Raw genomic sequence first — 27,360 nt, forward strand, 5'->3', positions numbered from 1 at the left:
TCTGTGTCACAGCTACGCACGGAGGGCCATAAGCCTGTGCATTATGGTGCACTGTGCTTGGACTCATTCATGAACACACAATTCAGGTGAACTGGAGCAGCCCCACTATAGGAGCACAGGTGGGTACACGTTCCCTCCATCACAGTGAAACAGCTTTCCTGCATTTGTCAATGACATTTGGTAGAGATTATAGTCGTTTATGGCAAACTTCCCTGGCAGTTTCTGACAAATGTGTCCTTGCCCTGAGGGGAAACCCACCCCTAAGAGTGAAGTATACGTTCTGCAGATCCCTTATCCTTGCCCAAAGGGTGCCAGGGAAAGTGATGGGGCTGAGGAAGGTATGAGGGACACAGCCATCTATTCTTACTCCACCCTCACAAACTGTAACAGCTCCTTTAGTTATTCTGCACAGCATTCTTGGAAGGCAAGTGAGCTCTGAAATTCAGTTAAAAAATCATTAATTAACTGGGGCGCCTAAAATCATTAATTAGCTAGGTGTCCGACTTGAGCTCGGGTCATGCTGTCAAGGTTCATGAGTTCAAGCCCTGCATCGGGCTCTGTGCTGAGAGTGCAGAGCCTGCTTCGGATTCTCTGCCTCCCTCCCTCTCTCTGCCCCCCTCCTGCTCATGACAGTGAGGAGCCTGCTTGAGATTCTCTTCTCTGCCCCCCTGCCCCGACACACTCTCTCTGTCTGTCCCTTCCCTGCTCACACTTTCTCTCTCTCAAAATAAATACATTTAAAAAATCATTAATTAATTGTTACTGGGGTGAAATATATATAGCATTTACCATTTTAAAGAGTATAATTCAGTAGCATTAAGTTCATTCACATTGTTGTACTATCATTGCCACTATCCATCTCCAGAACTTTTTCATTTTCCCAAAGTGAAACTACCCATTTAATGCTAACTCCCTGTTCCCCTCTATTCTCAAACCCTGACATCCATCATTCTATCTTCTGGCTCTAAGTTTGACAACTCTAGGTACCTCATATAAGTGGGATCATTCGATACTTGTCCTTTTGTGTCTGGCTTATCTCACTTAGTATCTTTAAAGTTCATCTCTGTTGTAGCATGTGTCAGAATTTCATATCTTTTTAGGACTGAATGATAGTCCATTGTGTGTATATAGCACATTTTCCTTATCCATTCATTTGCTGGTGGACATTTGGGTTGCTTCCACTTTTTGGCTATTGTGAATAATGCTGTAGGAACATGAATGCATAAACATCTGTCCAAGTCTCTGTTTTCAGTTTATTTATTTATATTAAGAGAAAGAGAAAGAGAGAGACAAAGAGAGAGAGAATGAGAGAGAGAGAGAGAGATAATGAGTGGGGAAGAGGCAGAGAGATAATTCTCATGAACCAAGATCCCATGAACCATGGGCCACGGGATCCCATGGTTGATCCCATGAACCATGAGATCATGACCGGAGCCGAGATCAAGGGTCAGACACTGAACCGACTGAGCCACTCAGGTGCCCCTGTCCAAGTCTGCTTTCAGCTCTTTTAGGTATATATCCAAATGTGGAATTGCTGGATCATATGGTAATTCCATGTTCAATTTTTTTTTTAGGAACTGTCGTACTGTTTGGTATTTAGGTTTTTTAAATTAACAAATAAATTAGTTTTTAATGCAGATTTAGGTTTACAGCAAAACTGAGTGGAAAGGAGAGAGGGTTCCCATACTCCTTGTCCCCACACATGCACGGCACTTTTACAGAGATGCTCTAGACAACTCGGTGACCCGAGGGCTTCACCCCAAGCTGCAGGGAGTGATTTAGGCAGGCTGTGCCAGATCTGGCAGGAGCTTCAAGCACTGAGTCACCTGAGGCGAGTCACCTGAGGTGTTGGAGCAGCCTTCTTCCCTCCCCAGGCCATGAAACTGACTGACATCAAAGGTGATTGTACAGGAAAACCTGATGTGTAAACATGGACACTCACAGATGCCAAAGGAGGAAGGGGATTAAGGAGCATTTGACCCAACCTACTTCTTCCATATCATGGTGGAGATGCTTCGTAAACTGAAAAGCTTGCTTCCAAGGGTGCTGTGCAGAATAACTAATCAGTGCGTGACAGAGATGTTACAGTTTGTGAGGGTGGAGTCAGAAGACATAATTATATCACTTACAACTCTATCAGCCCTCTTACCATCCGTGTTACCCTTTGGGCAGCCCCGAGAAGGCAGCTCTAGATTAAGTCCTTACAGAAGTCTTTCATCATCTATCACCTTTTTGCCTTATTTTTCTGATTCTGTGGTTTTTAGTTTAAATACATGCACTTACATGTGCCTCCAGGATCTCTGGCTCTGCTAATGGTTAGGCAATAGATAAGCTCCTTCATTCTGTCTGCTTTAGAACCGCTTTATGAACAGTGATTATTCTCAATTTTTGAGAGTTCTAATAAAAGAACTGTATGTTCTAAGTGCTCCTCTGAATGAACATTTACCATATCCAAGTAAAATGTTATAAATCACAATGCTTATCCACAGATTTAAAATGCCCAGAAATTTCTCATACATTTCCTGGACAGCATCACTCACACTATTTTTATCCTCACACCGACTCAATGAAACAAAAGAAAAAATGTTTAAAATTCTTACAATGAAAGCTAGAAATATACAAGTGCATATATATTCATAGGCACATATGTACATTTGCATGTATGCTCACATATATCCAAATGTGCATTTGTTGAGCCAAAATCTTCCACTTTTTTCTATTAACATGGAATAAATTGTTCTTGTCCTCAGTGGAGAGGTGGTTGGCATGTTCCAAAGCCAATGCTGATCCTCAAAATGCTGATCCTCAAAATATGTCAGTCCTGAGAACTTAGAACCCCACAAGAACCTGAACTTGATGACCTGGACTACTTATTACAGATGTGTCTCCCTTCCCACATGTGCTTTGTAAATTGAGTCCCATGTAAGTGTATGAGAAGAAAGATAATAGTATGATGATTCACTTTGAAAAGCAGCAATACATTTGTCAATCTGGGGGAAAAAAGACTTCCCTTTTGAGTGTATCTAAAACGTGATAAGCATACCTGCAAAAAGACTGTAGCTGTCATTTTAGCCTAAAAACAGCACAGTTGAGACCCTTGTTGCACTCCAAGGACAAAGAATGACCAGTATTATTGACTCTAAAGCTGGTACAGAATAACAGCATTTACTTGGCTGGACTTTCAAACGTGATGGTCCTAAGAAGACCTTCTCTCTCTCTTTTTAAAAAAAAATGTTTAATGTTTATTTATTTGTGGGCGGGGGGGGGGGAGGGCAGAGAGAGACACACACACAAAATCTGAAGCAGCTCCAGGCTCCAAGCTCTCCACACACAGAGCCCAATGTGGGGCTTGAACGTACGAACCATAAGATCATGACCTGAACTGAAGTCAGATGCTTAACTGATTGAGACACCCAGGCACCCACAATCTCTTTTCTTGAGACATGAGTCAATATGTTAAGTAAAGCACTAAATATCTTAATTTAGTGACATTTAAGAGTGAATATTTAATATATTTTTCTCCCTTTATTGTTCATCCTTTCAGTTACACGTGAATTAAAGCAGTGATTCTCAAAGCGGAGTCCCTGGACCACTCGCTTCAGCATCACCTGGAAACTTGTTTGAACAGCAACTTCCCAGCCTACCCCAAATCTACTGAATCAGAAATTCTGGGCATGAGGCCCAGGAAGTTGTACCTTAACAAGCCCTCCAGGTGATTCTGGTGCAAGTTAAAGACCCAGTGCATTAAGGAGGCACCAATATGAAGATTCTAATCCCTGCTCCCTTCCTCAGTTATTTTCGAGATACTTTGTTAAAAGAAAAGTAACCCATGTGGGTTTAGGCTACTTGTTATTATCATCTAAGAAAATTCTTACCATTGTTTGGTTCCAGGAAAGAAACCTCAGTCACAACTTACATGTAATTTTTCCAGGCTCTGTGCTGGCTTCGAGTCTTAGGATGCAGGGAACTGGGCGAAGGGAGAGATGAGAAGGCTACAGCAATCCATTCAGACATGGACCCCAAAGCTTTGCAGGGCAACCTTGTGACAGGTCAGTGAGTGTCCACCTGAATGGGGAGGGGGGAAGAGCTGTCCATTAGCAGAGTAAACCTTGCAGGTTAACATTTCTCCCTCCCCTCCTGCTATCCTGCCACACCGTGTCCCTCACTTTTATGACAGAATCTGACTTGCTATGCCTCTGGCTGTTTGCCTTTTGACTACTCCACATAAACAGAACATGATAAAATGGTCCATAGTAATAATACTTGAGCTCAACCCACGGGGAAGCCCTGTTCGGTGAATATTTCCTGTAGGTAAGCATCCCTCACTGGGAGCTCTTTGAACCCAAAAGCAGTTATGAGACCCATGTCCAATCTCATGAATGTTTCCTTTCAACAAATGAGAACACCTTGGTTTAAAAGACACATGCAGCTGCAATAACAGGAAGATACAGGAACAAAGGATACATTCGGGAATTCTGAGATGAGATGATTCTCTGATGCCTTAAATATGTTTATTCACATAATATTTAAAATTTATATTTATTAAAAAATTTTTTTTAGAGAGAGAGCATAAGTGAGGAAGAGGGACAGAGGGAGAGGGGAGAGAGAGAGAATTTTAAGCAGGTTCCATGCTCAGCATGGAGCCTGATGTGGGGCTTGATCCCATGACTCTGGGATCATGACCTGAGCCAAAATCAAGAGTCAGACGCTTAACTGACTGAGCCACCCAGGTGCCCCTAAATATGATTATTTTTAAAACATTTTTCTAATGCTAAATTGATACCAGCTGATTGCAGAACATTGGAAAAGCATAAAGAAAAAATACCAAAAAACAGACTTTTAACTACTATGAATAAAGGAGAGGGAAGGTAGGTGGGAGGGGGGTGGGGAAATAGGTGATGGGGATCAAGGAGTGCACTTGCCGTGATGAGCAACCAGTGATATATGAAGTGTTGAATCACTATATTGTACACCTGAAACTAAGATAACTATATGTCAACTAACTGGAATTAAAATAAAATAAAATAAAGGAAAAAAAAAGGATCAACTGTAGCCCTGGACCTGATAAATCACTAATGATATTTTGTTGTATAATTCCATAACCCTTAACCGAAACTCCTGAGCTTCAGAATATGTTCCTGAATTCAGAATTGTTCGTTTCTAAAAACTATTTTGATGCAACTATGATTTATCACATAATATTCCATCAGGGTCTGGAGCAGCACCCCATAATCTGACATATTTTGTAATATTTTTGTAGCAAAACCAATGCATATTCCTATTAAGGTGGATAAAACAGAATCTCACATTGGTTCAGGCCAGGTTTTTCTACCAAAGAAGTTACAAAAAACCCTTTTGATTTTTGAATGCTTTTGGATTCAGAATTGGGGATAAAAGCTTGCAGACCAGTATTCTTTTCAGATACACAAAAAACTCAAGAGTTTTGTTTCTACTTTTCATTCAGTGTTACACAAATGTGAGCGTTTCCCCAAGTAATTAAAAACACTTCAAAAACATGCTTTTCAATGTCTATGTAATATTATATCCCACTTAGAAAAGGTTTTTTTTTTTAATGATTTCATTTTTGGAATTACATTTTTCGTTGTTGTTAATGCAAATAACACTTCGAGGGACATATTTGAGCATCAGATCGTCTGAATTTCTGAATACTTTCTTAGGTGGATCTGAGAACAAGAATTATTGGGTCAACTGGTGTAAACTTTAAGGGTCTTGATGATTTTCCAGAAAAGCCATACCAATTTACACTCCTAACACAGCATGAGTGCCTGGTTAATTTGTTTAATTACCCACATTATCATAGGCAAGGAAAAAATACACTTGCATATCATACATCTTAACAAAGCTCTAATCAATGATAATCATACTTAGGAGATTTTATTTTTGTTTTTCTTACACAGAAGACAGTGAATAGCTCATAGTCTCTCACATAACAAAAGAGAAATGGGATTAATGTGAGTTTACCATCAACTGGAACCTCATTAGACCAGACTGAGTCAGATCTGGGCAACGGAGGAGCTGTCACTTGTCCATGGGGTCCTAAGTTTGAAAGTGGTATGGAAATAATTCACACATTATCATGAGAAGACAATCATTTGCTAATTATTTGTGGGCTGGTAAATTCTGCTTCCAGGCTACTGAGGACTGGTGTTTCCCTTCCTTTTGGCGTTTTTGTATTTCTTGGACATTTTGCTGCTACTCAGCATGGCTATCACAGAACAAGAAGAGATGTGAAGACAAAGTGAAATCAGACAAGCTAATAATAATGGCTAACCCTTGTGAGTGCTTAAGATGTGTCAACTCTGGTGCTGGGCACCTTGTGTGCATTACCTCGTTCAGTGTGCACTGGTATTAAAACTGGTAGCTGCAGAATTTGAAAGTATGTGCTCACTCATCAATCACTGTTCCACTCTAATAAGTTTGGAGCAGTTAGAAGTTTGGGATTTCAAAGAGCTATTCAAGCCTAGTGTCTTATTACCACGGCTCCAAGTCTGGTTATAAACCACAGACTTTGCCTTTACCCTTTTTCGTTGTTGTTAGCACCCTCTCTAGCATCTACACAAAGCAGAGGAAATGACACAGATAAAATCCAAGAAAACTCTAGATAATAATAAATGCTTTGAAGGTCCTATACTTACAGGAGGGAGGCCGTATCTCTTAGAGTACCACAGAGAGTTGGGAGTCTGTTGTATAACACAAAACAGTGTATACACAGAAAAGACATGAGGATACACACAGGATATATACTCCAAAAAACAAACACACAGATACATTCTTCCCAAATGTGACTTCCCAAATATGGTATATAAATTGGTAATGATAAAGTCAGGGCTCACAACCCCAAGTTCCTTTTCATTTATAGTTTTGTCTAATAATTTTTCTTTCTCTTTTCCTTTTATCCTTACAGGACAATTGGTGTAGAGAATACCACAATTTTCATATGCTAGTAAAAAGAAAATGAAGTGATACTTCTTTGTTATATGGAATGAAACAACACCACTCTTTTCCTTGTCTATAAAGTCAATTTCTGTATAGTAGAATATAGTATATACTGTAAAATGGCTAGGGTTCAGAGAGAGGGGGAGAGAGAGAGAGAGAGAGAGAGAGAGAGAGAGAGAGAGAGAGAGAGAAAGAAAGAAAGAAAGAAAGAAAGAAAGAAAGAAAGAAAGAGAGAAAGAAAGAGAGAGAAAGAAAGAAAGGCAAAAGATTCCATTTTATTTTGGGAGTGAGTTGAATTGATCTTCCCAATAATCTTATCTAAAAGTAAGGGATGTTTCTTAAAAATTATCAAAAAATCAAAAGACAAAAGATGTATCAAGAAGTGAATCATTTCCTTCACTGTGGCTTCTCTTTATAATTTAAATAACATTCTCCTGACAATTAGGTGTCAAGTAAGTAGAGTGGCTCCAAAATGATTTTTCTTTGCCAGTCATATATGTGGCTAATTTTCTAAGTATGCCAGGACTATAAGGTGTGAAAAATAAAGCAGTAAGAGGAAATGACCCCTCAAAGAACATACTTTGTTTTTTCCAAAATGCCTAATTGCTTGGGGGAAAATACAAAAAATAAAATAAGCTACCACTAATAACAGAAATGATTACCAGAAGCTCTTTATATACTCAAACTGCACAACCAGCATTTCTGAAGCTAATTACAAATTTGGATTCTCTCATTTTAAAAATATACTTCGAAGCAGCCCACTTCTGTTTTAATGCTGAACCAAAGTCTGTGCAATTGGCGTGTTATCAAAGTAAAAAAAAAATGCGTTGCTTGAACAAAGTTATCACTTTCAATGTCACTAAATCTTGAACTGCAAAATACCACAAACTAAAAACTAGTAATACCATGTGGTTATGTTATCTTACATTTACAAGAGTGTATAGTTTCCCAAGCCCTACGGGACTGAGACCTCTGGGATCACAGCAGCTTTGTTACCTTGGGGAGGCCATTCACTGCCTCTGAGCCTAACATCTTTCACGGGTTCTTGTGAGAATTAAATAGATTAAATGAGAAGGTATACAAAAGGGTTTTTGCAAACTATAGGACACAATATCATTATTCTTTTTATTGGCAACTCTGTGAGGCATAAAGATATCCACCCCCATTTCATGGTTAAGGAAACTGACAGGTAGAAGATAAGGCAAAAAATAAAAAAGTACCAAGTTAGGAGACTCTCAGGTTTTATCTACAAATTGGCCACAAAATACCTGGGTGACTCCATGACTTGCTTCTTTAGTAACAATGAATGCATAGGATGAGATGATTTTAAGGTCTTCTTGAGGCCAATGGTTCTGTGATCTGGGACTTGGCCATGGTGGTGAAAGACAGCCCTAATAATTCTTTGGAAGCAAGTCTCTCCTGGAGGCCAAGTGCAGTGCCCACCAATCTGAGGCCTCTGGAGCTGGGGTGGGGGTTCTTGAGGAGTCTCCCACTCGCAGGGATGGGACTGACATCAGCAAACTCGTTTCGCTAGATTAAGGGATGGTTGGGGGATCCTAGGTGAATGGCCAGGGCCTCTTGGGAGGTACTGGAGGAGCTTGAAACAGCAGCTCTGATTGATTGACTGATTGATTGATTGATTGATTGATTTGGGGGTGGGGACGGCTTCTAAATAAATTTTTATTTTTATTTACTTATTTTTTCCATTTCTAAAAATAGGCTTTATTTCTCTATTATGAACAGTTTTTTTTTAAACTGTAGAACAGTACCTATTTTTATTATTATTGAAAAGGGCATCTTGCCAGCCCTCCTCTAGCCTCCATTCCTTCTTACAAACTCCAATTACAGATTTCTCTCTTCTTATGATTTTCACAGTATTCCATATCCCGACCAAGGCACTGAACACATTGCATTGTTATTAGTTATTTATATGTTAAGTTTTATTACCTTTTGCCATCTGAGCTCTCCCCATGAGACCATGTGCTCCAGGAGGCCAGGACTGTGCCTCTTCGTCTAGAATAGCCCAGGGACTAGCATACAGTAGGTATTCAATACATGCTTGCCAGCAGCTGTTTATTAACCAGTACAGATATTTCACACACTAACAAGTAGTGTAGACAAATAGGTATATACCACCTGAATGGTCAGTCTTGCTAACAGCCCCACTGTTGTTTGGCTTTCAGTTTCAAAGAGATAGCCACCTCTGGATTCCTACAGTGTTGGGGGGAGGGGGAGAGATGCGAAACGGCTATTTTTTTGTATTATGAGTGCACATCATGGTCACGTGGGAATTTCACTTTAAAAAGATTGGAGCCACTAACTTAGGCCTCTACTAATAATATTCTAGAAGCACTAATACAACTTTCTGTTATGTTCAATATCTGTGCTGTCCAATATGGCAGCCACCAGCCACATATTAATACTCAGTAAATGCACATGGTATAACTGGATTTTAATCCATGAGGAACTGGATTTTAATTTTAATGCATTTAAATTAAATTTAAATAGCCACATGCTATTAGTGGTCACTTTATTGGACAGTGCAGCTTTAGGCTGCCTTACATACTAGTTTTTTGGATACACTTCAGACCCCAGAAGCCCACAGGACGACACCCATTCAAGAAGTTTTTACTGACCTCCTGCTGGGTGCTGGGCACCAGTTAAGTGTTTTAAAACAATGGTGAATGAGAGCCATGGACACTTCCTGCCCTTGTGGCATCTCTTAGCTAGACTGATTTCTGAAGACCTCACAAAACCTTGAAGTGGTTCACAGGACTGTGCTTAGGAAAAGGTGGGTGAGTAGATATGGTAATGCTACACTAAGCACGAAAGCACGGCTTTTTCATTTCTTCATATTTACTGTTAGAGAAGCTGGGGAAAGTTTAAAAAGAGATATCTGAATGATTACTGTTCATTCACTTACAAGTAAAGTCACATATCCCAGATATGGGAAATTTTCTGTATGTAATTCCCTCTTGCACAAACATAAATCCACTTAAAAGCAAAAGTCAGTGGGACCCGCATTCTTAAGCCTAAGAAAAAGTAAATGGTATTTAATTACAGCAACAGTCATAAAAGCACAAGTGGATCTCGAGCTGCAAGCAGTGGGCAAAGGCACGCTGATACCAATTAGCAGTGAAATGATCAGGGTTTCTAGAAGGTACCTCTTGTATAAGTAAGGCTGATTGCATCTTTGTCTCTACAATTCAACTCTCAGCTAAGATTTTCCTAGTGGTTTTAATGGGATGTAATGAACAAAACCCTATTTGCTTTTCCCTAGGAAATTACAGGTGGAGGTATTTTTATCTACATATCTATTTTATCACAAATCTAATACCAACAACATAATTTCTAAGAAACATAAAAGTCGTTTGGTTTCATGCTTTTCCAATTTCCAATACTGCCTCCCCTGTCCTCCTGTTGTCAATTCTTTGCTAACCACCTCTTCTTGCCTTACGGAAATTTTGAATGATACAGAGAAAAAAAAAAACAAACAAAACATTTAGAATTGGTTTATGTTCTTGTTTGAACCTGAATCCAGATTTGCTTAAGTTAAAAGGACAAAGGCATCATACCCTCGGATACAGTGTTTTTAAATTGATTCTCTCCACGGTATTATCACTTGCTGAGCTGAGTGATAGATATTCAGCTGAGCTAAATATTCACTGAGCTAAATAACTCGGTTTTGCTCAGTATCCCAGTGTTGCCTTGATGATACCATCGAGGCAATCTGACCTCCTAACTTTAAAATGCCACTCTGGTGCCCTGCCCAAAGTTGGACTACTGATTTGAGGGGCTAATAAATGACTCTTACACATCCACACACAGACAATGCACACTCCCATCACTTTTTCTCTCTGGATTGAGTACAAAGATAAATTACAGTGGTCAGAAAACAAAACAAGAGTTCAAAACTTAGTTCCAAAGCACAAATTTCATTTAGAGACTATCAGCGGCTAGAAAAGGTCAAATCGCAAATGTTCCACTGGTCCTATGCTGTACACAATACTAGTAAAAATTTGGTGACAGCATTAGCGTTAAACATGTAAACTGAGAGTAGTTCTGGCATCCTTATTCATACTCAGAAACACTAAGTGGAGTAGTCACACACCATTTTATGGCCAGAGGGGCTTAAAAAGAAAGGGGTTAATTTTTGGAAACTACAGAGATGAATTTTTAAAAAATCTACATTTCAAGCAATTTAAATAGTCACTTGTATAAAGCAGAAGACCTTTGAATCATAGATCTTGTGGCTTTTGTGTTTTGCTCTACTGGCATGGGAAGGTGATGCAAGGAAATGTGCTTTTTTTTCTTTTTTTTTCTTGTTACAACCCAGAAAGACGCAGCCATTTCAGACAGGATGGAGAAAATTAAGATGAAAACGTCTCTGAAAGTTTCCACTTACACATTTCAGATGCTGGGACCAAGTTATTCTAGTTGGAGAATTATAACTAGAAAGTTCACTTCTTTGATATTCAAGATGAGTTTAAGTTCCCAAAATACAGTGGACTGTCCAAATTTTCACCTCTAGTATAGGTGGATGGTGCTATTTCAGAACTATTTGCCATTGACAATTCAGAAAAGAAAAAGCCAGAAAGAAACAGTGTCGAAAATACACAACCTGAAATAATTTTGGGGTTTCTGTGGACTTTATATCATAAAAAAGTACTGGCATCTATTTATTATTATTATTATTATTATAATGTATAATAATAATAATAATAATAATAATAATAATAATAATATGGGCTCCTGGATGGCTCAGTGGGTTAGGTGTCTGACTTCTACTCAGGTCATGATCTTGTGGTTCATGGGTTCCAGCCCTGCTTCAGTCTCTGTGCTGACAGCTCAGAGCCTGGAGACTGCTTTGGATTCTGTGTCTCCCTCTCTCTCTGCCCCTCCCGCACTCACATTCTCCCCCCCCCAAGAATAAATAAACATTAAAATAATAATAATAATAATAATAATAATAATAAAGTTCCATTTGCTGAGAACTTCTGTGTGCTGGGAACTACACTAGGAATTTTGCAGGTATTACTAACTCATCTGTTGGATGAAAGGACCATGGCTCAGACAGGATAAATGTCTTGGCTAAGGTCACACTACTGGAGGGGATGACATGCAATGTGAATCTGTGTCCACCTGACTCTAAAGGCTCCTCCCTTCCTCTACAACACCATCATCCACTATAATTTGGGGAGATTATATCCTTCTTCCTAAAGGAAACATTATCAATTTCCCATATGCTACCAGTAAAATGTCAAAGTAACCTGATAAAGCTGTGGGTCCTACCGTAATCTGATTATTTGTATAAAAAGAATTAATTAACTTGTTAGTTACATTTCACACATTAGAATTAAATTAGAATTAATTAGAATTAAATAATTTTTTTTTCTACTGCAGTTTCTTTAAATAAAAGTACTACCAGGTAGCTTATTAAAAAATGACCCAGATCATTCTCTAAAGCTGAGTTAAATCATTGGATACCTGTTCTCAGTCATGGGACATGGCGGTGAAAACACTGTATGAGGAATCTCACTCTGGGTCTCAGTCTCAGAAGAGCATGACTATCCCTGGCAATACCCAAGCCGAGAAGGCCTGAAGCAGGCTACAATGTACCATTTAGGGCTCAAGTACTATATTTTCCCTCCTTATGTTAAAGATCACCCATGCAATCACACAGTCAATGATTAAGTTCATCTGCAAGAATGCAGATGGGTATGCATGTTGAGCCTGCTTCTCAACTTAGTGAAGGGCAGTTTCCTGAGAACTTGGATGGGCATCAATAGTGCCTCAACTTCTCCCAGGTTTGATACTGGGACCAGGTTTGATCTGGGCTATCTGTCTCCTTTCCCTTGTCTGAGAACTTTGGCTCTGCTTGTGCTTCTTCTATCAGCCAGAAAAGCCTACAGAGTCCTACCCCTTTTGGGAGCTGTAAATGCCTTCTGGCCTCATCTGTCAAGGGCAGGTGCCCCCTGACTCCCAAGCTGCACAGGTGTCGGTGCCAGGAAGGTCTCACACAAGGCAAGGTGCTGGTGGGCTGTCCCCAAGTGAGGCTGGTGAGGTCCACACAGAGCTCACTGTGGATGTGAGGGTCACAACAAGTTTGGCCATCGGCCTTGAAGACAGGCGAGGCATATGTTGTTCAAGAGGGGTGTCATTAACCATTCTAGGAAAAGGCAATACCACTGAGCCAGTTGTTCCAGCTAAAAACCTAGGAGTTACCTTTGATTTTCCTCTCTTCCTCTCACTTCTTAACATCTAATCCATCAGCAAGTGCTGTGGATTCTACCTTCAACTTCTATCTCTAATCTGTCCACCCCTCTCCATCTCTACTGCCAACACCGTCATTTCTTACCTGGCCCACTCCTACTGTGATGGTAAGTGGCTTCTCTGTTTTCAATTCCCTCTTGGCACTGAAAGTCCGCAGGATCACCCCAGATTGGGTGATGTGTTAGGAGGACTCCCAAGACTCAGCATACAGCCGTACCTATGCTTTGATTTATTATAGCCAGATCTCACCTGCTTCTAGCTTGAACCATGACTGGAGACTCTGGCCACAAACCTGCCCTTACCCTCCCCTCCAGCTGCCATCCCATACCCTCATAAGCCTCTTCCTCGGCCACACAGGCTCTGCTACCTGCTGCCTTTTCCTCACATGACAAACTTAGCTTCTCTCTCTGGATCTATAGTCTCTATGTTCCTGCCACCACCTGCTTTATATAAAAATCATTGTGCTTAATCTCGCTGTGGTCATATACCCTTCAGTGAATCTGGGGCCGTGGCTCAGAATCCCATGGCACCCATAACCACATGGCACCATTGGAGCCAACTCTGATCTTGTTGTGGTGTAGGCACTGCACCCAGCCTGACACCCACTGCCAGGCACCTCATCCCAGCCCTCTGTCTTGGGCCACCTCAATCTTTTCTTCTTCTCATTCCCCTTTCTAAGCTTATGGATGATTCTCTGCAGGCTGAGGAAAAGATAAAATAGTGAGCAGAGGCCAGCGAAAGTCAGATGCTGCAGAAGCTGCTATGCCTATACCCAGGGGACTGCAGTTATCTGTACAGACTGGATGCTGTTCTGCAGACCTATTTTTGTTCTGTTTTTTCATAAAGCATGGATCAGCAGGGCTGAAAGGACCTTGGAGACCAGTGAGTTCAACCTCCTCCTTTTACTTATGAGGACACTGTGGTGTGAGGAGAGGCTGGGAAGGAGAAAGCAGCATTTAATGAGGACTTACCATCTGCTTTGGATACATGTCCCAGGTCCCACAGCCAGTGAGTGAGTGTCACAGTTGGGACCACACAGTGCTTCAGTGAGCATTTTCACCCCACATAAGCTTTCACTGATTACTTACATGCTCATATCACACAGAGGAAAGAGGTTAATATTTATCACATAAAGATACTTGGAATTCCCATCTCAAAGGTGAATGGCTTTTCCCTCTGTATCATCCAGTGCATGTTTTTATTATAGCAAAATACACAAAACATAAGAGTTATCATTTATAAAAACAGAACTACCCTACGACCTGGCAATTGTACTACTAGGTATTTATCCAAAGGATACAAAAATGCTGATTTGAAGGGGCACGTGCACCCCAATGTTTATAGCAGCACTATAAACAATAGCCAAATTATGGAAACAGCCCAAATGTCCATCAACTGACAAATGGATAAAGAAGATATGGTAGGGGGCACTTAGGGAGTTCAGTCGGTTAAGCATTCGACTCTTGGTCTCGGCTCAGGTCATGATCTCATGGTTCGTGAGTTCGAGCCCCACATCAGGTTCTATGCTGTCAGTGTGGAGCCTGCTTGGGATTCTCTCTCTCTCTTTCTCTTTCTCTCTCTCTCTCTCTCTCTCTCTCTCTCTCTCTCTCTCTCTCTCTCCCCCCCCCTCTCTTTCTGGCTTTCCCCCACTTGTACTCTCTCTCTCTCTCAAAATAAATAAACTTAAAAAAAAAAGATGTGGTATATAATGTATACAATGGAACACTACTCAGCGATCAAAAACGTTGAAATCTTGCCATCTCCAACAGCATGGACAGAACTAGAGTGTATTATATGCTAAGTGCAATAAGTCAGTCAGAGAAAGGCAAATATATGATTTCCCTTGTATGTGGAATTTAAGAAACAAAACAGATGAACACAGGGGAAAGGAAGGAAAAATAAGATAAAAACAGAGCAGGAAGCAAACCATAAGAGCCTCTTAAATGCAGAGAACAAACTGAGGGTTGCTGGAGGGGAGGTGGCTGGGGGGGGGAATGGGCTAAATGGGTGATGGGCATTAAGGAGGGCACTTGTTGGGATGAGCACTGGGTGTTATATGTAAGTGATGAATTTGGGTTCTACTCCTGAATCCAATATTACGCTGTATGTTAATTTATTTGAATGTAAATAAATAATTTTTTTTAAAGTTACCATTTTACCCATCTTTGTGTATAGTTCAGTGGAATGAAGTACATTAATTTTGCTGTGCAACCATCACCATTACTCATCCAATACATGAAAACAATTTTTAATGTTTATTTATTTGAGACAGAGAGAAAGTGGGGGAGGGGCAGAGAGAGAGGGAGAGAGAGAATCCAAGCAGGCTCTGCACTGTCAGATAGAGCCCTACATGGGGCTTGATCTCATGAACAATGAGATCATGACCTGAGCTGAAATCAAGAGACGGACGCTTAACCAACTGAGTCACCCAGGCGCCCCTCATCCAATACATTTTTAAGTGTATTTTTTGAATAGTAAATTCAAAATGAGATGGATGAACGCCCCAAAACAAGACTGAAGGAAAAGACAAGTAGAAAATAAGCTTTGGGGGTTATATTTCATCTAACAAAACCTTTCATATATAGTAGGCTCTCTGTGGCATATTCTCCATGATTCTCCCAGTCTTGCAATCAGAACTGTGAGAATGCTGGCCTCCAGGTGAAAAGGTAGCCTGTTGTTTCTCTAGGTTCTCTACTAGTTGTATCTGCTCACAAAAATGTTATGCAACCCAGGAAATCACAGCCTTCCATGCTTCCTCCATAAAAGGACAAGTAAAACAGTATTTCTTGGAAAGATAGGCATTTACCAATGTGCTGCATCTAGATGGAGCTGTCTCTGCCACTCCAGTCTGCTTCTAAGCAGGGTTTAAAAGTGTTGGCACAGAGCACAAAGAACGTCCCTTAGCTATTCAGCATTTAGTTCAACTCCACAATATATTTAGCAAGACTTCTTTTTTTTTCTCCCCTCTTCCCTTCTTGGTTTAATGACCTCAAATGTACCAACATCCTGTCTTACCTAATCCCCTAACAAGTTCTATCAAATGCCAGGATGGAATCAGACAGCACTGCAGGCAGTGAGATCATTCACTAAGAATTCATTTTTATTCCAAAAATTAGGAGTGCCAGACCATTTAACACAATCTATCGCACAGCCAGAAAATTAGCCTGGCACTTTAAGAGAAACATCTAAACTAATTTTTTAAAACCTACTCCTGTCATAGGTCCTTTAACAAACCGATGACTTTCTCCCCATAAAAAGATGCATATATACAAAATATTTCCACAAACTGGGAAGGAGTCAAAGGAACTCCTATGAGCCTACAGACCCTAGGCAAAAATCCCCCACTGTAAATGAGCTCCAAAAAAGAATTCACTTTGTCTCCAGGCCTCTGTCTGTACTGGGTCCCTGGAGCATCCCAGAGGATTAACGTGACAATCTTTACCATTAATGTAACAATGTCTGTTTTGTATTTAATTCCTTTGCTTTTTCTCCAAAAGCATCCTTCAGCCTTTCATACCTTCAACCCTTGGGAACAATGTGACCACCACGCTAAGCAGCAGGCCATGTGGTCTGTCCAGTCAGGGACAGGGTTTCTTCATTGGCAGCAGTATGGTGCAGTAGGAGGAGAATGAGCCTGAAGTCAGACAGACCTGAGTCCAATCCCAACTTGCTAGCTGACTGACTTTGGCCACTAATTTTAAAAAAGGCTCAATTTCCCAATATAAAATAATAAGGATGATAATACCAACTTGTAAGACTTTTTTCTATTTTTAACTACGATTGAATGAGCTGATGTGTACACACACACACACACACACACACACACATACACAGTTCCTGAGACACAGAGGTGCCTAGAAAATGGTGGTTCTCATCTCCCCTCTCTAGCTTTTCATTTATGGGATTCAGCATATATTCTGCATTTTTTAAATTAATTAATTTATTTAATGTTTCTTATTTTTCAGAGAGAGAGAGAGAGAGAGAGAGAGAGAGACAGAGCATGGGCAGGGGAGAGGTAGAGAGAGAGAGAGGGAGACACAGAATCTGAAGTAGGTGCCAGGCTCTCAGCTATCAGCACAGAGACTGACACAGGGCTTGAACTCACGAACCGTGAGATCATGACCTGAGCTGAAGCCAAGATGCTTAACTGACTGACCACCCAGGTGGCTCCCATTCTGCATTACAGAAGCAACCCCTGCTGCTATCTATTAGGTAGCTGGGACCACATATGCTTGTAGTCTTAAATATCTTTTTAACAGGTTTATTGAAATATAATTCATGCACCACAGAGTTCACAATTTTAAAGTGTATAATTCAATGGTATGTAGTATATTTACAGAGTTGTGTAACCATCACCACTGACTAATTTCAAAGCATTTCCATCATCCCAAAAAGAAACCCCATCCCATTCACAGTTATTCATTCTTCATTTCTCCTTCCCCTCAGCCCTTGGCAACCACTTATATACTTTCTGTTTCTATGGATTTGCTCATTCTGCACATTTTACATAAATGGAACCAGATACTATGTGGCTTTTTCTATCTGGCTTCTTTCACTTGGTGTAATGTTTTCAAAGTTCATCCATGTTGTAGTGTGTTTCAATATTTCATTCCTTTTTATGGCTGAATAATAATCCATTGTATGTATATATCATATTTTGTTTATTCACTTATCAGTTGGTGGACATACAAGTTGTTTCCACTCTTGAGCTGGTATGAGCACTTAAGTACAGTTGATATGTGTGGACATATGTTTTGAATTCTCTTGGATATATACCTGTATGTGATGTCTAATTTAATGGATCAATTTGTCTAGGCAACGGTACCCAGATATTAGTCAAACGTATCTTAATGTTGCTGGGAAGGTATTTTTAAGATGATATTAATATTTAAATCATTAGAGCAAATTCTCCTCCATAAGGTGGGTAGGCTTTATCCAATCAATTGAAGGCCTTAAGAAAAAAGACTGGCCTGACCTCTCCCAAGGAAGAGGGAATTCTGACAGTTGACTGCCTTTGGACTTGCTCTACAACATCAGCTCTCTCCTAGGTCTTCAGCCTGCCAGGCTACCTATGAACTTTGGACTTTCCAGTCTCCGCAACTGTGAGGCGATTCCTTAAAATAAATCTTTCTGTAACAGACACATGAAAAGTTGCTCAACATCACTCATCATCAGGGAGATAGAAATCAAAACCACAATGAGATACTACCTCACACCTGTCAGAAGGGCTAAAATTAACAGCTCAGGAAACAACAGATGTCGGTGAGGATGCAGAGAAAGGGGAACACTTTGCATTGTTGGTAAAATGCAAACTGGTGCAGCCACTCTGGAGAACAGTATGGAGTTTCCTCAAAAAGTTAAAAATAGAACTACTCTACAACTCAGCAATTGCACTACTAGGTAGTGCAAAGGATACAGAATGCCCACAGGATACCCAAAGGATACAAAAATGCCAATTGGAAGGGGCACACGCACCCCAGTGTTTATAGTAGCACTATCAACAATAGCCTTATGGTAAGACCCCAAATGTCCATCGACTAATGAATGGACAAAGAAGAAGAAACAATGGAATATTACTCAGTGATCAAAAGGAATGAAATCTTGCCATTTGCAACAATGTGGATGGAACTATCGGGTATTATACAAAGCATAAGTCAGTCAAAGACAAATATCATACAATTTCACTCATATGTGGAATTTAAGAAACCAAACAGATGAACACAGAGGAAAGGAAGGAAAAATAATATAAAAACAGAGAGGGAGGCAAACCATAAGAACCTCTTAAATACAGAGAATAAACTGAGGGTTGCTGGAGGGTAGGTGGCTGGGGGGAGGGGGATGGACTAAATGGTGATAGGCATTGAGGAGGGCACTTGTTGGGATGAGCAGTCGGTGTTATATGTAAGTGATGAATCACTGGGTTCTACTCCTGAAACTAATACTACACTGTATGTTAACTAACTTGAATTTAAACAAAAAAAAAAAAAAATATATATATGTATATATATATATATATATATATATATATATATATATATATATCTCCTATTGGTTCTGCTCCTCTGGAGAACCCTGACCAATACATTAGGTCATGTGGTAACTTTATATTTAACATTTTGAGGAACTACTAAACTGCTTTTCAAAATGGCTGCACCATGTTCCAATCTCACCAGCAACTGACAATGGTTCAGCTTTCTCCACATGCTCACCAACACTTATTACTATCTTCCTGTCTTTAGCTATCCTAGTGAGGGTAAAGTGGAATCTCATTGTGGTTTTGATTTGCATTTCCCTAGTGACTATGATATTAAGCACCCTTTCATGCACTTGTCGGTTATTTGTATGTATTTGCTGGAGAAATGCTTTTAATCCTTTGCCCATTATTTAATTGGGTTGTCTTTTGACGGTCAAATTGTAAGAATTCTTTATATATTGTGATACCAATCATTGATCCAACATACAATTTGCAAATATCTTTTCCCATTTTGTGGATTACTTTTTCATTTTCTTAATTTTTTTAAAGCTTATTTATATTGAGACAGAGACAGAGAGAGAGAGAACACACGAGAAGGGAAAGGGACAGAGACAGAGGGACAGAGAGAATCCCAAGTAGGCTCTATGCTGTCAGTGTGGAGCTTGATGTGGGGCTCCATCTCATGAATCATGATTTCATGACCTGAGCGGAAATCAGGAGTTGGATACTTAACTGACTGAACCATCCAGGCACCCCTCTTAGTGGTTTCTTTTGAAACACAGCAGTTTTTAATTTTACAAAGCTCAATTCATCTATTTTTCTTTTTTTCTTTTGTGTTTTTGGCGTCACATCTAAAAACACTTTGTCTAATACAAGGTTACAAAGATTTATTCCTATTTTCTTCTGAGAGTTTTACATCTAGTTCACATTTAGTAAGAGCTCTTACATTTAGTTTTATTATCTGAGTTAAAAATTTAAAAATATTTATGTTTATTCATTTTTGAGAGAGAGAGAGAGAGAGAGAGAGAGAGAGCGCACAAGTGGGGGAGGGGCAGAATGAGAGAGAGAGACACAGAGAGAGAGAGAGACAGAGAGAGAGAGAGGATCCCAAGCAGCCTCATGTTGTCAGCATGGAGCCCAATGCAGGACTCAATCCCACGATCATGAGATCTCGACCTGAGCAGAAACCAAGAGTCAGATGCTTAACCAACTGAGCCTCTCAGGTGCCCCTTGAATTAATTTTTGTGTATAGTGTAAGGTAGGGGTCCAATTTCATCCTTTTGCATGTGAATATCCAGTTGTCCCAGCACCTTTTATTGAAAAGACTATTCTTTCCCTATCAAATATTCCTGGCACCCTGGTTGAACAACTTTGACCACAAACATAAGGATTTATTTCTAGACTCTTAATTCTATTCCATTGTCCTATGACTACATTGTCTTGATTACTGTAACTTTGTAGGATTTTGAAATCACAGAGTGAGTTCTCAAACTTTGTTTTCAAGATTGTTTCAAGCTAATTTGGCTCCTTGCATTTCCATATGGATTTTTAAATTATCCTGTCAATTTCCACAAAAAAAGCTAGCTGGGATTTTGATAGGGATTACATTGAATATGCATGTTGATCAGTTTGGGTAGTACTGCCATTCCAAAAATATTATGTCTTCTGATCTATGAACATTGGATGTCTTTCCATTTATTTAGTTCTTAATTTCTTCCCATAGCATTCTGTAGTTTTGTGTATAAGCCTTGCACTTCTTTTGTTAAATTTATTCCTGAATATTTCATTGTTTTGGGTGCAATTGCAAATGGAATTGTTCTTAATTTCATTTTCAGTGTTTCATTATTAGTGTACAGAAATAAAATTGATTTTTGTATATTGACCTTCTATCCTGCAACCTTGTTTGTTAGTTATGTTTCTCTCTTTTTGTGGACTGGAGTCTTAAATATTTTTAAGTATTCCAAAGCACAGGTAGATCTCAGCCTATAAATTCTACCCTTAAATTGCACTGCAAAAAGAAGTCAATGCTAGTAGTCTCTCCTCCCTTGGCACTGGGTGATGTTCCTGCTTCTGGGTCATAGTCTTAGTGGCATTCCTATTCTCTGACAGACCATACAATAATTTAGGAGATAAATTCCTAGAGCTCCAGTATACACTGTGAAACATAAGCCTATTTTCCACAAAGCGTTGTTATAAAGACAAGTCAGGTTCTCAGTCTATCCCATTAGGTCTTTTTAGTGGGTATCATTAGGTAAGGATGCTACAGGGTCTAGCCTCACCATTCTCAAAGTAATAAAGTTTAAAGTTTTGTGTCAATGGGAAACCACATCCTAAAGGGGTTTCGAAGGAACCTTATAAAAGAACCCTTCCTATCAGCAGAGACCTCTTATGGGTTTTCACGTAGATACTTCCTACCTACACCCTTCTACCTCAGGACAGACTCCCTATGTACATTTCTTGGAGGGACAGTGGTGGTTACTCACACAAAAACTACTAAACTTGACACAAATTAATATATATTTTTTATTCGACTATATTTGCTTCAGGTTTAAAAACTGATTTCCAGCCAACCAGCATTTAGAGACCTACTTAGCATCTTGATCCATGATTCACTGATTTAAGTATGCATTTGCCCAGAATACCCAGGCATGTGAAAGGATCAAAATATCACACTTTGATTGATTCAGAAAGTTATTTTCTACCACTATGCAGTCTGAGAATTTCTATGCAACGTCTGACTGAGTGGGGAGGTGTAAGAGAGCCAGGAGCTGCTGTGTAGAAGACCTTGTTCCTCCTCTCAGGCACCAAGATCCCAGCCCGTAAAAGCCCCAGCTCTCCAAGGCAAAACGTGTCCGTATGATGCTCCTCTGAGCATAATCTGGGTATCGGAGTCATCTTTTGAAGGGATCCTGGTATTTCGGTTTGACAAAAATCGAGAAACATTTAGAAAGAAAATCGGATTTGTGTGTAAATGAAGAATATTCCTGAAAAGAAACTCTGTTACGAAACTGAAATCTGGAGACCGCGGTGGTGCTAAGTTGAGTCATCAGTTCCCTTTACACCCTAATAATTGACGGCACTTTGATCACAATGACTGCTCTGGGTGATGCTTTTGTGTTTGCTTTTTTAAGTACTTCCTTGTGTAAACAGGTTGTCTCACTATCGTCTTGCAAACATGTTTACATTTGGGGGATCATGGGGAACATCTGTTAGAAACAGATTTCATGCTTTTCTGTCAACTTAGGGAAATCTGAATCATATTTATTGGTTAAATAAAAAAGCTCTTGGATTGTTAAATGAAGTTCTACTAAAAGGGGGCTTGATGGGATATTTTGATTGCTCTTCATATATATACTTAGAAATTTATCCTGAAAACATCCATTTGAAGTATTCAGAAACAAGAATTAATTATTCTCCATTTTCATGGATGAGGATAGGAGATATAGAGAAGTTAAGGGGCCTGGTCAATGACTGAGAAAGTGGCAAGGGAGGGACCACACACACCACAGGCTTTTTGATTTGCGATCTTCAGAGATCAAGGGTCCTGTGATATTATTTCTCCCAAAATGTTACAATCCCTCACTATTTTATTAAGAAGATGACTTTTTCTGGAGAGGACAAAAGAAGGGGTTGAGTGATGGGCACTAAAAGCAGTTTTTAAATTCAGGTCCCAAATTAGACACCTGGATGTTTGTGGAGAGATGGGGCATGCAGAATGGAACAGGAACAGAGGCTGAACATGAAGATTCAGGCAAAATTGGCAAAATGCTCTACTGAAATGTCGATGCTGCACATGCACCGGCCATGCCATGATGCTTCTCTTGGAGGACACGCCAACTCTCGCCCTTAGAGTCTAGGCTGGGCCATCCACGTGCATGCACTGAGGTCCCTGCAGTGTGGGACAGTGGGACAGAGTGGGGGAGTGGGAGGAGAAGGGGCAGGAAAGAAGGGATGGGTTGTTCACAGGCTCTCCCTACACTACAATGTTCTAGCTTGGAACTCCAGGGAGCTGAAGAATTCTAAATTCAGACCTAGCCTTCTGAAAGATCATAGTATCAAGGTAGATGGACAGAATATAGTTCATGCATCTAGTTAGCCCGATTTATCCTATTTTCATGTTTAGACATATGGTACATGCGTTTCATTTGTGCCTTTCCTTGTTCCTAGCCACACAAATGTTAGGGCCAGGTCTCCCTGGGGGCCATCAAGGTCTGGGCTGTGCAGTCTGCAAATCATAGGTGGGCACTTGTGGATTATACACACCTGTGTTGCAGACACTGACTGACCCTCTGGGTGAGGAAGTGGAAGTGGCTTCAAGGGGCTTTTAGAATATCAAGGTGTTTACACAAAAAGGTTTCCTTCACTGTTGTTTTGAGGAGACTGTACTGAAAGAGGTTAGCCAAATCTTTTCCTATCTAGCTGCTCTGCAGCCAAATACATCAGGGTCTTGCTGTGGGCTAACTAAGCAAATCACATTTTTTTTTAATTAACATTTTTTTTCATCTCTTGTGATTTCTTTATTTCATACATACTTTGTGACACATTTATCAGTGGCTAGTTTGAACAACTCTGTGGTACCAGTGGGAACCAAACCAACAGCAGTTAGACATGTCAAGGGAAGAATCAAATGCAGCCAGGAAAAAAACGTTAGGATGATCTGTAAAAACTAATTAAATAGCTATACATCAAATGCATAAACATGATTCATTTTAAAGGCCCACACATGTTACACCCACTTTCAGGAGTTTCCCGAAGTAATTTAAAACCATTTCATGTTGCTTCCTGTTTTTCAGTCCTTTTATCTGTTGATGGGGGTGGCAATTCTACTGTTACCAACTGAACAAGAAGAAAAGTGAAGGATGGGGCAAGTTTCCTGGTTTTAGTAATCAAAATCTGCTTCAAAAGGTCTCATTTCTAGATTTTAAATTCCAACATTTGGGGCTCTGAGCCACAAAGGAATTAAGATTTATCATGCGGTATAACCATAGATTGCACCAACACTTTCTGCTGGTGTTAATAAACTTCTTGCATCAACCTTGCACTACCTGTTCTCTCCAAAGCTCCCCACCAAAGCAACAGATCTTCTGAGGAGAGAAGACACGACAGAGGTTTACTGGTCCTGGTGTGTGGTCAGCACATTTCTCTGTTCTTCCTCCGGATAAGGATTGACCTTTTCACATTTTGAAGCTAAAGTTTCAGGAACATTAGACTGTTTCAAAGATATTTGTCCCATAAAATTATCCTCAGGTACCAACAGCAGAAGCTCTGGAGAAGTGGCCACCTCATCTTATTTGATTTTAATAGGTCATTATTTTAATCAAGTAGATGATTAGTGAAAAGCTACTCCATTACTCTCCATGAAGGAAATACCTACAAATACCACAGCAGGATGAGAGGCATTTTGGGGTTGTCTAATACAACCCACCCTGAAGGACTTGACCACCAAGTGGTTGATTCTGATTCTGACCTTCAGTGAGAAGAAAGGTACTATCTCCTAAGCAGCCAAGTCAATTCTGGAGAAGTATATGCACAATTATCATTACATATATCATTAGAGAATTCTCTCTTAGGCAAATATGTCTCCCGATAGCCTAGAAACACTGGTCTGCCCTCTAGAGAAGTGAGAGGAAGGATAACACTCATACATGTGTTAGGAAGCAACCATGATTCCATTTCTTTCTTTTTTTTTTTTTTAAGAGAGAGAGAGAGAAAGAGAGAGAGAGAGCAAGCGCACATGTACATGCAAGCAGGGGAGGGGCAAAGGGAGAGGAACAGAGAGAATCTCAAGCAGGCTTTACACCCAGCGCAGAGCCTGACATGGGGCTCGAGTTTTTGCACAGACTATAAGATCATGACCTAAGCTGAAATCAAGATTTGGACATTTAACCACCTAGGTGCTCCTGGCTCCATTTCTTTTTACCCCAAGTCTTTTTTTCTGGGTAATTGTTTCCAGTTCCTTCAAATTTCACTTGGGATATGATTTCAAGTTCTCTATCATTGTCTTGCACCACTGTCCTTAGAAAAAGGAAGCTCTAAATTGAAAAATAAGCATTTAAATTTACCACCACAGAACAGACAACAATACATTTGCCAACTTACCCATCAAAATATGACCTCAAATATAGCATAATTTTAATAGTGAGGGGCAGACAGGGTTATCTATCAAATTCTTAGTCCTACCATACAGATCAGGATTTCTGCTATGCAGTGGCCTGCCCATGGGGCGTGAGGACTGACACAAGTTCCAGCCTCATAACGAAACCAGACACAGTTCACTTCCTTTTTTTCTGAAACTACCCCCTCACCTGGGGGATGTCTTGAGATGACACAGAGTTAGTCATGTATCACTAACCTGAGATACTGGAGGGAATGATTGATACTCATTATCATTAACAATAATAATATTTAAAATACCGTCCTAGGAAGATGGACAGCATTTGCTTGGGATGGAATAGAGCCCTGACCAAGCTTACTTGCTCCAGCTGCTAATTCCTGCAGTCTCAAAAAAAAAAAAAAAAAAAAAAAAAGGAGACCTTTAAACTCCAGAGATGTTTCCTCTTATAACTGGAATAACAAGGAAAGGTTGAGGTGTCCAATTAGATGGGTGGACACTGGGCTACAGTCCTATGGCTTATTACTGAAAATAAATCACCAAGAAATCACAAAGTACTCTCTGTCCAATCCCCACCATGCCCCCAGGCTTTTGGGAGACAGCCTGACTACTAGAGATCAGAGAGAGGAGGCCAATCCAATCCATGACCTGGCTGTTAGGTGGGTACTCTGCTTCCCACAGCCTTGAGGAAGAGAACCAAAGGCTGGGGCAATAGATAATGTCTGCCATTTCTCCAGATGAGTGGGGAAAAAACAAAAAACAAATCAGTGCAAAAAAAAATCCCCAAAGAAATGTAGAACCTAGACCCTTCTGGTCTCAGAGGCCCCCCCCCCCCCCCCCCCCAAGAAATGTCTTCAGTTTTGACTGTGTTCTATTGCTAACCTTTGTATTAAGGACATAGGGATGATTTGCCCCATTCTTGAGCTTCCTGTTTACTCTTCCTCCTTCTATCAGGAATCCATCACTATTCTTGCACTCTGGATCCTATCCTCTCCTCCTCACCTAAGGAATTTGTTCCTGCATTTATCCTTACTCTCCTTGTGACATCGATTTCTCTCTCTCTCTCTCTCTCTCTCTCTCTCTCTCTCCCTCCCTCCTGGGCTTGCAAACCTGTTCAATAACTCCCATTTTATTTTATTTTAGAGAAAGAGCGCAAGTGGGGGAGGGGGCAGAGGGAGAGAGGGAGATTCTCAAGCCGACTCCACATGTGGAGCCTGATATGGGGCTCGATCTCATGACCCTGGGATCATGACCTGAGTGGAGATCAAGAGTCAGATGCTCAACTGACTGAGCCACCCAGGCGCCCCCTGATATCTATCCATTTTAAAATCCCTCTTTGATTCACTGACCTCTCCAGATACTATTTCCTTTCTCTGCCTCTGTTTCAAAAGAAGACACTCAAAGGGGTTGTCTAGACTTGCTGCTGTTATTTTCTCATTTCTCACTCTCTCCTTAACCTGTTGCAAGTAGGTTCTGTGTTATTTCAGAGAAACTGCTTGTATAGAGGTTACCAGTTATTCCACCTTCCCAACTCTCTGCTCAACTGTCTCTTCTCATCTTACGTGACTTCTCGGCATCATTTGACGCAGCTGTCTACTTCCTCCATGAAATGACTTCTTCCCATGGCGTCAAGTGGCATCACATTGTCTTGGCTTCTCACCTGCCTCATCTACGACTCCTTCCCAGGCTCCTTGGCTGGCTCCCTCTCTAAATGTTAGTGTGTTCCAGGCTTCTAACCTTGGACTTTACCTCTTCTTTAACTACCCTCACTCCCAGGCCTATGGCTTTTGTAACCTATATGCAGAGGGCTCCCAAATTTATTATATTCTTGCTCTCACCCTCTTCCTTGATTTCCATATCCAGTTACCCACACAGCATTTGAACTATATAACCAAGGCGCATCTCAAACACAACATGGCCAAAAGAAAGTTCTTGTTACTACCCTCCCTACCTCACTCTGTTGCTTGAAACCTTTCCTTTAGACTTCGTACTGTTCTGAGCATAGACTCTGAGGTCCTTACTCTGGTCTTCTGGGCCCTGGCCT

The 27,360-nt window shown here is 40.4% G+C and overlaps 1 protein-coding gene across 5 annotated transcripts in view; it reads right to left on the reverse strand.

Moving 5' to 3' along the window:
- BACH2 (BACH transcriptional regulator 2) overlaps positions 1 to 27,360 on the reverse strand; it is a 354,491-nt gene that overhangs the window by 146,212 nt on the left and 180,919 nt on the right. The window contains exon 3 of one of the 5 annotated variants that reach the window (XM_060616187.3): positions 3,917 to 4,065. The exons of the other annotated variants lie outside the window; for them this stretch is intronic. The gene's annotated coding sequence lies outside the window, so the exon portion shown is untranslated. The remainder of the gene's footprint in view (positions 1 to 3,916; positions 4,066 to 27,360) is intronic. 5 annotated transcript variants of the gene reach the window in all.

This window comes from Panthera onca, chromosome B2 (assembly GCF_046562875.1).
Source record: "Panthera onca isolate mPanOnc1 chromosome B2, mPanOnc1 haplotype 2, whole genome shotgun sequence".
Classification (NCBI taxonomy): Eukaryota; Metazoa; Chordata; class Mammalia; order Carnivora; family Felidae; genus Panthera; species Panthera onca.